Source organism: Xenopus tropicalis, chromosome 6 (assembly GCF_000004195.4).
Source record: "Xenopus tropicalis strain Nigerian chromosome 6, UCB_Xtro_10.0, whole genome shotgun sequence".
NCBI lineage: Eukaryota > Metazoa > Chordata > Amphibia > Anura > Pipidae > Xenopus > Xenopus tropicalis.
The window spans coordinates 30,950,208-30,962,630 of NC_030682.2; the positions used below are offsets into that span (position 1 = coordinate 30,950,208).

At 39.5% G+C, this 12,423-nt stretch overlaps 1 protein-coding gene across 4 annotated transcripts in view; it reads left to right on the top strand.

Annotated features, from left to right (window-relative positions):
- Positions 1 to 12,423, top strand: part of cdk14 (cyclin-dependent kinase 14) — a 279,683-nt gene that overhangs the window by 46,310 nt on the left and 220,950 nt on the right. Inside the window, 1 exon segment of one of the 4 annotated variants that reach the window (NM_001102988.1) lies at positions 3,012 to 3,383. The exons of 2 other annotated variants lie outside the window; for them this stretch is intronic. The gene's annotated coding sequence lies outside the window, so the exon portion shown is untranslated. 4 annotated transcript variants of the gene reach the window in all.

Here is a 12,423-nt window from a genome sequence, read left to right on the forward strand (position 1 = left end):
ACGCTGCTTCAAATGGAAGCTCCGTTCCTCTAATCTAAAGGGGTGACCTCTGGTGCGTTGATTGTTTTTATGGGAAAAAAGAACACCCCCTATCTGCCTATAATCCCCTCTAATGTACTTGTACAGAGTAATCATGTCCCCTCGCAAGCGCCTCTTTTCCAGAGAAAACAACCCCAACCTCGACAGTCTCACCTCATAGCTTAAATCTTCCATCTCCTTTACCAGTTTAGTTGCAGTCTCTGCACTCTCTCCAGCTCATTAATATCCTTCTTAAGGACTGGAGCCCAAAACTGGACTGCATACTCAAGGTGAGGCCTTACCAGGGACCTATAAAGAGGCAAAATTATGTTTTCATCCCTTGAGTCAATGCCCTTTTTTATACAAGACAGCACTTTATTTGCTTTAGTAGCCACTGAATGACACTGCCAGGAATTAGTAGATAGTTGCGTTTATATTATTCCTACCAAAGTGCATAACTTTGCACTTATCAACATTGAACCTAATTTTCCAGTTTGCTGCCCAGTTTTCCAAATTTTGTCAAATCACTCTGCAAAGCGGCAGCATCCTGCATGGAACTTATAGATTTGCACAATTTAGTCGTCAGCAAAAATAGGGACAGTACTCTATGTCCACCTACAGGTCATTATCCGGATTCTTTATATAATTAAACACGGACACACTCCTGATTATCTTTTAGTGTTCTATTTGGACTTTACCACTTTTATCACATTCTTATTATAGTGGGTGTGTATATCCCCATACTTTATTTGATTTGTATACAGATATCAGGTCAGTCTGGAGTACCAAATAGGTAGGTATTTCCTTGCACCTCTCCCTTTCCTTTTCAGTAGATTTTCATTTAGATTTTATAATAATGACTTGATATACAGTATGTGAATAAATGCTGCTGCAGTAACACTTCACAAGCCTGGCATACTTCACAATAACAGAAGGGAGGATGGGTAAATATGATCAGCTTCGGTTTTATATAGTACCCCTTTATAGGCAACACGTCCGTTTGAGTAATTATGAGAGGAGAAAAGCATTCAGGGCCCTTGTCAATCTGTGAACCCTACAAATGTAAGGAAGACCCAGTTCATTTTTATCTGGTGGGTGTTTAAATTCCCACTATTTAATAGATTAGGTGTGAAAGGGATTAGCCTACATTGCTTCTGCTATTTAGGCCCCCCCTACAAAGGTATTAAGGAGAATTTGCCAGTTTTCCCCAATTCAAGGGTGTAACCAAGCACCATAGATGCTGTGTAGCAAGATAATAAGTCTAAACTTCCCATTCATATTAACTGGTGTTTATCAGTGAAACTTACATGGGCAGTAAGTGGCACGATACAAGGGAGAGGAGGACTGTGTGTGGGCTCCAGATTATGTCCAGATAATTTTTGTACCATGGTGATCGGTCATTTTGGTCGGATAGTGATAAAATCTATGTATGTATTGGGTGACCTACAATGCATTTCCGGAACGTCACTTTCGTACGATTGATGTCTGTTAGTTATTTTATGTTCAGAACATCCACCAATTTGTTACTTGTTATCCTACAATTTCAATTTGAATGTTTGAAGACTAAAAGAAGAAGACTAAAATATGAACATGTATGGCCACCTTATAGGACAGGTTTGAAAAGTCTTATGGGTGAGGATCAGATTTGGGTGTTGATGTTGTCCTTGCCTGATGAACCCCCCCCCCCACAATCCTGCAGTATGATGTTATCATTGGCTCCCAGACCAGTGACAGGATCTCTCCAATTTACAGCATTTAGGTGGGCAAATCTGGCATGTTGCATTTAATATGTCTGGTATTAACCCTTTTAATGCTTTAATGTTGTCCCTGGTCAGCTCTTTAATCTGTACTGCGCTGATGTTAATGTGCCAGCAACCTGTATAGATCAAAGAGGTAACTGCCACCACTAATAAGGTTAAATTGATTGGCACAGATCATTGCAAACCTATATTTTTTGATAATTTTCTGCCCACCATTTTACAACATGTAATAAAATCCACATGCTGCAAAGAAACTAGGGCAGCTTATTAGTCATGCATCATGAGGCTTTCATATATGGCTCTAGATTCATTAGTCGGCAAATATGTGTGTTTGTAAATATATATATATATATGTGTGTGTGTGTGCGTGTGTAAATAGTAAAGCACAGTGGGGGCAGTACAAAATAGAGTTTTGCCCAGAGAGAATAACAGGTGTTTATATATTCCCATAGTGTTTATTATAGAACATGCTGCACTATATGTATTGGGTTGGAATAGCCCCAGGTACATTTCACATCTAAAACATGTAGTGCATTATCTTCTATAATAAACACTATGATGAATCTGTTTTATGTATTACATATATGCACAGACGATGGGGGGGGGGTCTTTTTTCCTTTGTAGAAGTGCTTGTAGGCTTCTGTATTTTGTTGATCATTACTGGGAGTACTCAGTATGGATCTTCCAAAATAGGGCTTTTATGCAAGTGGGATTCTTTGTTGGACATTGCAGTAAGACTCCTCTTCAAATAAGTGAACTATCCAGTCATTGTAACTGTGGTATTTACACGAGGGGCAATACTATGTATGAAGTATTTAGCAGTGCAGATATATGAAGAGAAGAATACATTTTGGCCCAGTTTATTTTTGCTATCGTTACCTGGTCTTGGCTGGCAGCTGCGCCTTAAAGTAATGGCCATAATTCTGCAGCAACAGAATGCAGTTCTATATTATTATATGAATATCATGTGACCAGTTTGCAATGTATAAAAACCTCCTGATTGTCAAATAACTTCATTTGTTTTCAGAGACACTAATTGGTTTCCCACTGCTCTTGCAAAAGAAACTCTATTGACCTCGATAAGTACCATCCATTTCATTTAATGTCATTTTCTTTCTAGCCCTGGCCTTATGAAATCAGGCACTTGTGTAAATCAAGTGAGTTTAAAAAGCTTGTATATTGTATAATTGTCAGCCTGTGTATACTCCCAGTGGCTGCAATGCTGCTGCAGAACACACACAGCCTTCCCGGGAAGCACACTACCCAGGCACGTCCATCATTTGGCTTTTAAATACAAATGCTTTAAGGCTGGTCTTTTCAACAAGCTGATGAGTCTCAGGCAAACCCATATTGCTTTCTGTGTGCGCATCTGTGCCTTCCTCATGACTACCCTTAGAGAATATCCTGTCTGCAGAGATTTTTCTCTTTCCATCCAGTGATTCCCCCTTTCTGTAGTGCATCCTTCCCAGTCCGGCTTGGTACAGCAGAAACATGTTGTGAATTCATTTTGCTGAATGAGGCTGGCCTTGGCTGCGACCACTAGCCCCGCTAGAGACATGCTGAAGAGTTGTAAATGAAACACTCTGTGATGACAACTGCACAACGGTAAGTCTGTGTTTATTAAAAATATGCCTGCCTTTTCGTTGTCGGTAGCCTTGGGCTGTATCGGGAATAGAAACATCACGGGCTTTTAATGATTCGGATCACACAGCTGCTTCTGTGCTTGTCTTATTCTCAATTATTTAAAAGAGTAGTAGGGATTCTGCAAAATATGTTGATTTAAATACAATCCCGGAGGAATACACATGCAAAAAACCCTCTTGGTCATCCCTGCCTGCATACAAGTATTATATATTATTATGGAAAAAGCAAACAAATGAGGAGCATTAAGCTTAGAAAGTGTTTTTTTTTCTTATTGTTGAGCAAGGAGGCTAATGTTTCACCGGTTCTGGTGCTCAGCTTTCTTGCCCTTTGGGAGAACTAAGTGTGGGATGGATGTGACCACTCTTTCCTTTCTCATAATAGAAGTGGCCCAGGTTTCTGCACCCACAGTGGCTCTTAGGACTAGGGACTTTAATGATTTCCTATAATTTTGCAGCATTATTCATCTGGCAGTATGAAAACTGATGCAGGAATGATATATTCCGTGCTGTGTGCTTCTTCCTGATTCATGGCAGCTGCATCTTGCCTTTCATTATAGTAAGTACAAGAGTCATGGAAATAAATGTTATTCAGGGGGATGCGTGGATAACTTCACCCGAACAGATGATTGCGAATGACAGGATGATGTTGCTTAGCGCCATATAATGTGGCACACAGTAAAAAAAACAAATATGGAATATAAGGATACAAGATGCAATAGATTTGGCAAAGTATAAAGAGAAGCATAAAAAATTGATTATTGGAATGATTGTTCTAATAATAGGTTCTGCTTTGAGTGGTTTAATGGACCATGCAACAATGTGATGGGAGAGTTTCACTTTAACCCACCCAGGGTCGAGCATACATTCTTACTGCCAGAGAATTTACATCATCTCCCCATGCTCTGTAATGTGCAGGCCCTTCCCTCCTGCAGGCATGGAACCACTCGCCTCTCCGTGCTTTCTATTAAAGGAAGCAACCAGGAATGTTTGCTTTTATTTCTAAAAATTCCCTTGTTTACATGTTAGGATTCATTCCCAGAGTGCAAAAAAAAAAAACAATACTGCTTTTATCAGATGTGCATATTCCCAGTGAAATCATTTTGTCTGTAGGAGAACAGATTTTCATGTTATGGGAACATTAACTGTTTCAGCTTGACTGTGATGTGCAGCCTACTGAGCTGTCGGGCGGAATCATGCTATCAGCTATGTGCCAGCCTTTAAGTGGGCCTTGAACATAGAAATACTGTGATGTAGATTTTGGTAGTTCTTGTTGTGCCTTAATTTTATTATACAGAAGTGTGGGATATGAAAATAATACTACAATTGAAGTCATATTTTGTATGAATTTCTTACATTAGATAAGCAGGAAAATACAGAACAATTTCTGTTCCACTTACCGATAGGTTTCAGCCACAGGAATATAAAGGTTCATATTTGGACAATGTACCAAACTGCATACCCAAGTAGCACTATCCACTTTAAAATATACATACATACACAATTCGGGGTACCATAGTACCACACATTGGGCCCATGTGCCAGATGGACGGAGAGAGTACAAGGGGATACACATGGTACAACTACCTTGCAATTGTTCCAATCGTTAGTTCAGAGGGCACAAATGATCACAGAAAGTAAAGAAGAGCTGCGGTTCTTCACTTTTTAACTGCAGATACGCCATGGACTGGCTAACACGGTACAGATGACATTACATGTGGGGGCATTTACTAATTGGGGCACCAATTATTCAAAAGCCCTGAAAACTCAGAATTGCATTAAGGCTGTCTACAATAGGATCCATTTGAAATGAGAATTAAACCGCCCCCCAAACCCCAGTCCCCCCTCCCTGCTAACTCTCTGCACTATCTATTACATTAAGAAAATGTCCCTATGTGTGTACCTGCTAGAAAAACGCAGAGTTGCACAGCGTGGTTGATAGGCGCCATCTTGCACTGCTTTGGATGCATTTCTTTCAATCCACTGACGTGGAGCCTACAGGAGCATGTACAGTTGAGGCTGATTCCTGACCTAGTTTCAAATGTACATGCTCCTGAAGGCTCCATGTTGGCGAACTGACAGAAGATGATCTGAAATGAAGATGGCGCCTGTCAACCACACTGTGCGACTCTGCACTTTTCGGGAAGGGTGGCTACTGGCAGCGGATGAAGGGAACCTGGGGTTTGGGGGAAGGGTTGAATTTTCATGTAAGCAAGTTATTCTAATTTTTGAAAATGATTGACTTTTTCTTCATAATAATAATACCTAACTAAGCTGAATGAATCCATATTGGTGGCAAAACAATCCTATTGGGGTTGTTTCGTGTTTAAACGATTTTTAGAAGACTTAAGGTAGGGTGATCCAAATTACGGAAAGATCCTTTATCGGGAAAACCCCAGGTTCTGTGCATTCCGGATAATAAATGCACCGATAAAGGCACTAAACATTGTTTCATATTTTAACATTGGCATGTCAATGGCCAGCTTTATTGAAAAATGTGCTCAAAGATTTTTTTTTTCCTTTTGTGCTAGTTTGCTATCTGGATTAATTGGAGGCATGAAATCAATATGTCTCAAGTCAAAGAAACGTAATTATGCAAAGGTAAAGAGTCTTACCCATTTGCTGATAAAAATATCTAATCCAACTATGTCTAGTGTTCAATAAATTCTAATAGTATTTATTTGTATAAGGATCAACAGTTACATGAGCTTTTAATACTGATAATCTAATAAAATCTGGAAGCTCAGTATCATTTCTCCCCAAAATATAACAAGGTCAGGTAGGGTAAAGAGGCTAATAAAAATTTAATTTCTGCAGCTTTCTTATAGAGAACTAAACCTTAAAATGTGCAAGAATTTGTTGTTTAGCACTAAAATCTGCTCCTTGTGCCAGCACCCAGGCCATTGCAGTGGCTCTGTGTCCAGTCATTATGGTAGACTATTTGGTTGCTAGGGTTCAAATTACTTTAGCAACCAGGAAGTAGTTTGAATAAGAGACATATACAAATTTCATTCTATTCTGCTGGACCATAACTTGCCAAATCTGGCATTCTTATGTCTTTTGTTTTACACAAGAGCAATACTGTATGTCTGAAAAGGGGTATATACATTACATACTGTTGCTCATAGGAGGACAGAAGCAGCCAATCTCAAGTTTATTCTATAGCATTTGGCTTAATATATTATATTTTAATTTTATGATAGTTTGGCCTACCATACATCTAAAACAAGAAATTTGGTAATTTGTTTATGTTTCTATACATTACTAATGTGTAGCTACTTCAGAATTATAGTGAATACATTGTATATGGGACCTGTTACCCAGAATGCTCCAACCTTTTTTTACTTGTGAGCCACACTCAGATGTAAAAAGTGTTGGTGAGCCGCACAAGCATGAAAAATTTCATTGGGGATACCAAATAAGGGTTGTTATTGGCTATTCGGTAGCCTGATGTGTGCTACTGGGCTGCTTGGAGTAAAACTGTGTCTCTGTGCTTCCAAAACTTGCCTCCAAGCCAGAGATTTAAAAATGGGCGCCTACTTTGAGGCCACTGGGAGCAACGTCAGTGGGGTTGGTGAGCAACATGTTGCTTACGAGCCACTGGTTGGGGATCACTGCCTTAAGGGAGGAGACAGGAGGGGAGATTAGTCACCCCGTGTCAAATCTTCGTTGCTACTGGCGACTAATCTCCCCACAATGCCATCCCACTGACAAGAATGTAAATCGCCGGTGGGATGGCACATGCGTCGCTGCGATTTTCTGAAGTCGCCCGAAGTTGCCTTATATTTTAGTTGGAACCTAGTACAATGAGTTGTCTTATTACAGAAAAAAAGGTAAAACATTTTTTAATTATTTGATTAAACTGTACTCTATTGTAATGACCTTTCTGTAATTTGGAGGTCTCTGGATAACAGGCTTCCCCATAATGGATTTCATAACTTTACATTTTGGAACTGAGTGTAAATATTGCATAGGAATGAGTTAGCAGCCCTGGGACGGTCCCATATTACATGGGAAATGAGGAGCTTACACAGTGGGCTGATCATATTGGGGCATGTGAGAAGGTCATGAGTGAACGTGCTTTTGCTCTCAGCAGTAACTTCGGAAGGAAATCAATCATTCTGCACATCATGCTCAAGCACCGGCCCATTTTTGATAAAGCCTTGGCATAAACAGCATCGGCTAAAATTCTGGGTTTGCAATGACAAGCACGGCAATCAATCTTGGAGACAAGTCAAAAGGCTTTTACAGGAATAACTATTCAGTGAATACAGTAAGTCAGTACCGTAGTTCCCAAACAAGCCATCAGCCCCCTCGAGATTGCATGGTTTCAAGATTTGTTCACAGAACCACAGATTTATCAATCATCATTCATTTTTGTTCCTTTGTGCCTGTCTTATAAACATTTCCTTTTGGGAGTTTATGCTTTACTGCCCATTATATCAACATATTGTTATCTCTGTTTACAGACAAATTGCCCATATTTTTTAAAATAAAGGGTATGCCAATGTTGTTCCATGTGGTGGTAAAACTCCTGTCCTGCAATTTAAGTATGTATCTAAATGTACAGTAGAAACAGAAAATGAATTGATCAATATCATCATAAGTTGGCACATATTTAAAGGGGTCATAAAACAAATGAATTTAGGCACTGCTTGTAAATTGTATATCCAAGGGGCCCACTCAGTTTGCCCAGACTCATGACTTACAAGACAGTGAAGTCACATTTACCAAGGAATATGTCTATGAAGATTTTCATTCATCCAGGTCATGGTATATCTAGTATAAATAAATTTAAAGCAACTGGACTTGTTTAGTAATCATTGAAGACGTTTCACTACTCATCCGAGCAGCTTCTTCAGTTCAACTGACTGGTATGGGAAGTCCTCAGCATATATACTCTTCCACTAATCCAATCACAATGGCACTTTGTAACTCTTCAGAAAGGTGACATCTGAAACTCACAGAGGTGTGAATGCTGAAGGCGGGGGACTTCGACACCATCTGTCTGCTACATACAATGCTGTTCTAACATCTGTACCCCGGCAGTTTCAGAACTCTTCACACATCCATTCATGCAACTCCAAAAACACCTGTTTGAAGAGTTGCATGATACTTTGGTAATCCTTTCAAAGTAACTCCACAGCATTCACACCTCTGTGAGTTACAAAGTGCCATTGTGATTGGATTAGTGGAAGAGTATATATGCTGAGGACTTCCCATACCAGTCAGTTGAACTGAAGAAGCTGCTCGGATGAGTAGTGACACGTCTTCAATGATTACTAAACAAGTCCAGTTGCTTTAAATTTATTTATACTAGATATTTACCAAGGAAGTGCAAGGTGCAAAAGTTGCATGGAATTTGCTATGCCTTTAACCTAAGTGCAGCATGGTCCACAAAGTAACGCTCAAAGACTGCTTAGGTAGCTATTCTACTTCTCTGGCTTTCACTTTCTCCTTATTTAGGCTTTCTAGTCTAGTACCATTGCAACCAAAGAGACCTAACTGGGATTGTGTTTCCCTTTTGTACTACATATAAGTACCACCTGCTCTGCCAGGGCCTACAGAAGCCTCTAGCCTCCCCAAATTATACATGATTGGATGTGAACCAACTTGTACCCACTTATATCTCACTTAACCTGCTAGCTAGGGCCTCCTCTAATGAAACTTCTCTCCAAATAGAAGAACAATGCTTCCTATATCTTTGAACATACATTAAACACTGTTTCTTTTGGATCTTTATTTGGCTAATTTTCTTTAATTGCAGTTGTAAAGACAAATGGCAGCTATTAGTTATTGTTTATTTCTCACAATGTAAGACACTGGGACAAATTGATTTCTCAGTTTTTCAACATTTTTCAGTCCTCGCACTGCTCTGTTATGAATTAGTAATCATCCTGGCAAATTGTTATTCTTAAATGCACTTGAGTACTTGGGTTTCACTTGCTGAAAGCAATGATTATAGGCCAGAGAGGCCGCTGACTCTCAAAAACCATGATAATTGGCATGCATTCTTCTGACGAATGTGAAAGCCAGCGATCTCATTCACACTTATTCACAATTTGTCATTGGATTCTCTGGCTGTCACCAGAAACAGTGACCGTAAACAGGAAAAATATAGAATTAAAAATCATTTTAGAGACCTCTAATCCTACCATTTTACTCTGTAACCCTTGTTTGTTAAATTATTGTCTGATATAATATTTTGGTAAAGTGCTGTGAATTTTGGTGGCGCTTTATACTGTATAAATAAATGATTATTAGGATTTCATAGAGTCAGTTTTTATAGCAAATCCTTTCCTTGGAAGACTTAAATCATGGCTGGAGGGGACCTGAACAATGCAGGATGATTGGGGACTCCATCGGAGAGGGTGGACAGATTACATAAATCAGGCTCATCAGAACTGCAGCGCCCCAGACACACAGAATCCCCACACAACCTTTAGCAGCTGGAGGGCTGCAGTTTGGGCATTCCTTATATCATTGTAAAACAAAAAAAATGCCATTTTGTACTTTTGGTACCCCTCTGAGGCTAGGATTCCAGGGCAAATGCCTTTCTGCGCTACCCCAGAGCCAGCTGTGAAAATCATTATAAAGGCATCATTTGCAAGTATTGTTTTTATTTCTGTGTGAGCTATTTACTTCTCTATGCATCCCATGCCTTGCTGCCAGAGCTGTGTATCATATCCCACCCTGGGGTGCCTTGTGGCCCAACTTGAATAGACATGTGATGTCACCTAGCTCACACCATTCAAGCTCAAAGGGACATGCTATTAAATGGCTCAGTGCCAGCAAATGACTTCACAAAGACAGGGGTTGATTAATAAAATGATTTAAACCACTCCATCACATGCATGTAGATTTGTGCATTAATATTATTAGCTGCTTCTAGTGAAATGGATCATTCCTCCATCCCTCAGCCCTTAGCTTAGGCCTTCAAGTTGAACTTTTTGTTGTAGTCATTACGGACACACAACAAGGCAAACTCAAACCCTTTGTTACACTTTTCTATACAATAATGGTGAAGCCAACCACACTGGTATCTGATTTCATGGCAGTCAAACTCAGAATCAATGTGCTAAAGCAGTGACGTGAAGGTTGTGTTTAAAGGCACACTGAGACATAATTAAATATCAGGGGGAACTTTGCAGCAATGTATTGAATATATACTGTATTTAAATATATGTTATGTATAGATGGTCAAACGTTATATTTATGCAGCCAACAAATGCTACATATATAGAAGAGCGGATATGGCTAAATGACTTGCATGAAGAGATGTTGATTCTGTTGAGAGGTATCTGTTATACAGTAATTATTGTACTAAACTTTTTAAACAAATAGATTTAACTGTTTGACTTGATAACTGAATAAGCAGATGAATGGCTTTTTTTGGCTACACATACTAGTAGCCATATTGGCCAGTATACTCAGCAGACTGAAACAGGCAACAATCATGCAGGAGCCCATTTTGCAGATGATGATACATGTGTTCTGACTAGGTGGTATGTATGTTTGGAGGTTAAATGTAGCTTCTGTAGATGAAGATTACTGGGTTTCAAGTTAGCCTTTAGTTGAAAAAATATGGGTCAATCCCTTTAAGTAGTATGCTTGACATTAAAGGACAATGAAAGGTTAATATAAATTAAAAGTAAGTCTACTGCATATCTAAATTCCCAGATCCCTGCTTGCTTCTCTGATATATGGTGCTGGCAGCCTACAGCAGTGTGAAGCCTACAGTGACATCACTGAAATCTCTCTCCCCTTCCTGTAGGCGCCAGCGGCAGCCTTCCTATTCTCTGAGCATGTGTGTAACTTGATCCTGTCTCCTGTTCTGAGCTACACATGCCCACCAGCCAATCAGAAGCGGATCTGGCAGAGGGGAGGGGGAGGAGGGAATGAAACACATGTGCAGTATGAAGCAAGGAGGGAAAGGAAGGGAGAATACCTTTTTAGACATGGCTGCCTGTTCTAGAAAATGTGAAGTAAGTGTGACTGAGTAAATATTTGATTAGGTGAGCCAAAAGTGTGGCGTATTTACTAAACAATAGGAGGACTATTGGGCAGTATGCTCTTTAAAATTTGACTTGCATTCTCCTTTAAGCGTGCTAATTGGTTATTGCCCTGAGCTAATAATAATAATAAAGGCAATCTATTAATACCATATTTACTGTTATATTTATGTTTTCAGCATCATAATGTGCATAATGTACATACAGCATGTGATAACCGGGTGTCTATGAATGAGGCTATTATTGTTTGGCCCTTTGACTTCTGTTAGTTAAGCAGGCTCAACTGATGTTGATATTATTGGTACTGGTGCATTAGAGTATTAATTTGTTATTTTTCCATGTGATCTAATCATTTGTAATTACAAGATCCGTTTTGTATTTCATTTGTAAACTTATCTCTTGAGAACTGCTCATCTAGCCACATATATGGCAGTTTTGTTGGCTGTTTCACCCTGCTCAGTCAGACATGATATGTTAAAATGGAAAATGCAATTATCTCCTCCACTGTGGTACAAATGCAGTTTATTGGTATGTTGTGCTACTAGTGCAGCTGTTATGTTATCTCCATAGTTGAAAAGTCTTGATCCACTAATATAAGACTGGAAGAGCAGATGAAGCCTCATCTGTGGTCTATCTTGCCTTCTCCCGTACAGGCTAGGGAAAAGCATGGCAGTCTCTTCAGCAGAACTGAACTGGAGTAGTGTATTTATCAACAGCTCAGAGTAAATAGTGTAACATAAAACTAATCCTGTATGAAAAAAACTAAGATATTCACCAGAGAGCCTGTTGCTGTCAGACAGATGTTGACAGAAGCTGGCATATTCACTTGAGTCCAAGACAGACTGTCAGTGTACCATTCCAGTGATCCAAATCATTTATGCCTAACAGGAATATCAGTAACTGAATCATATATAGAGCAATGAAACCGCCTGCTTATTGTTCTCCATCATCAGTTGCAGTTTAAGACTTGTGTTGGAAGCATGGGAACCCCGG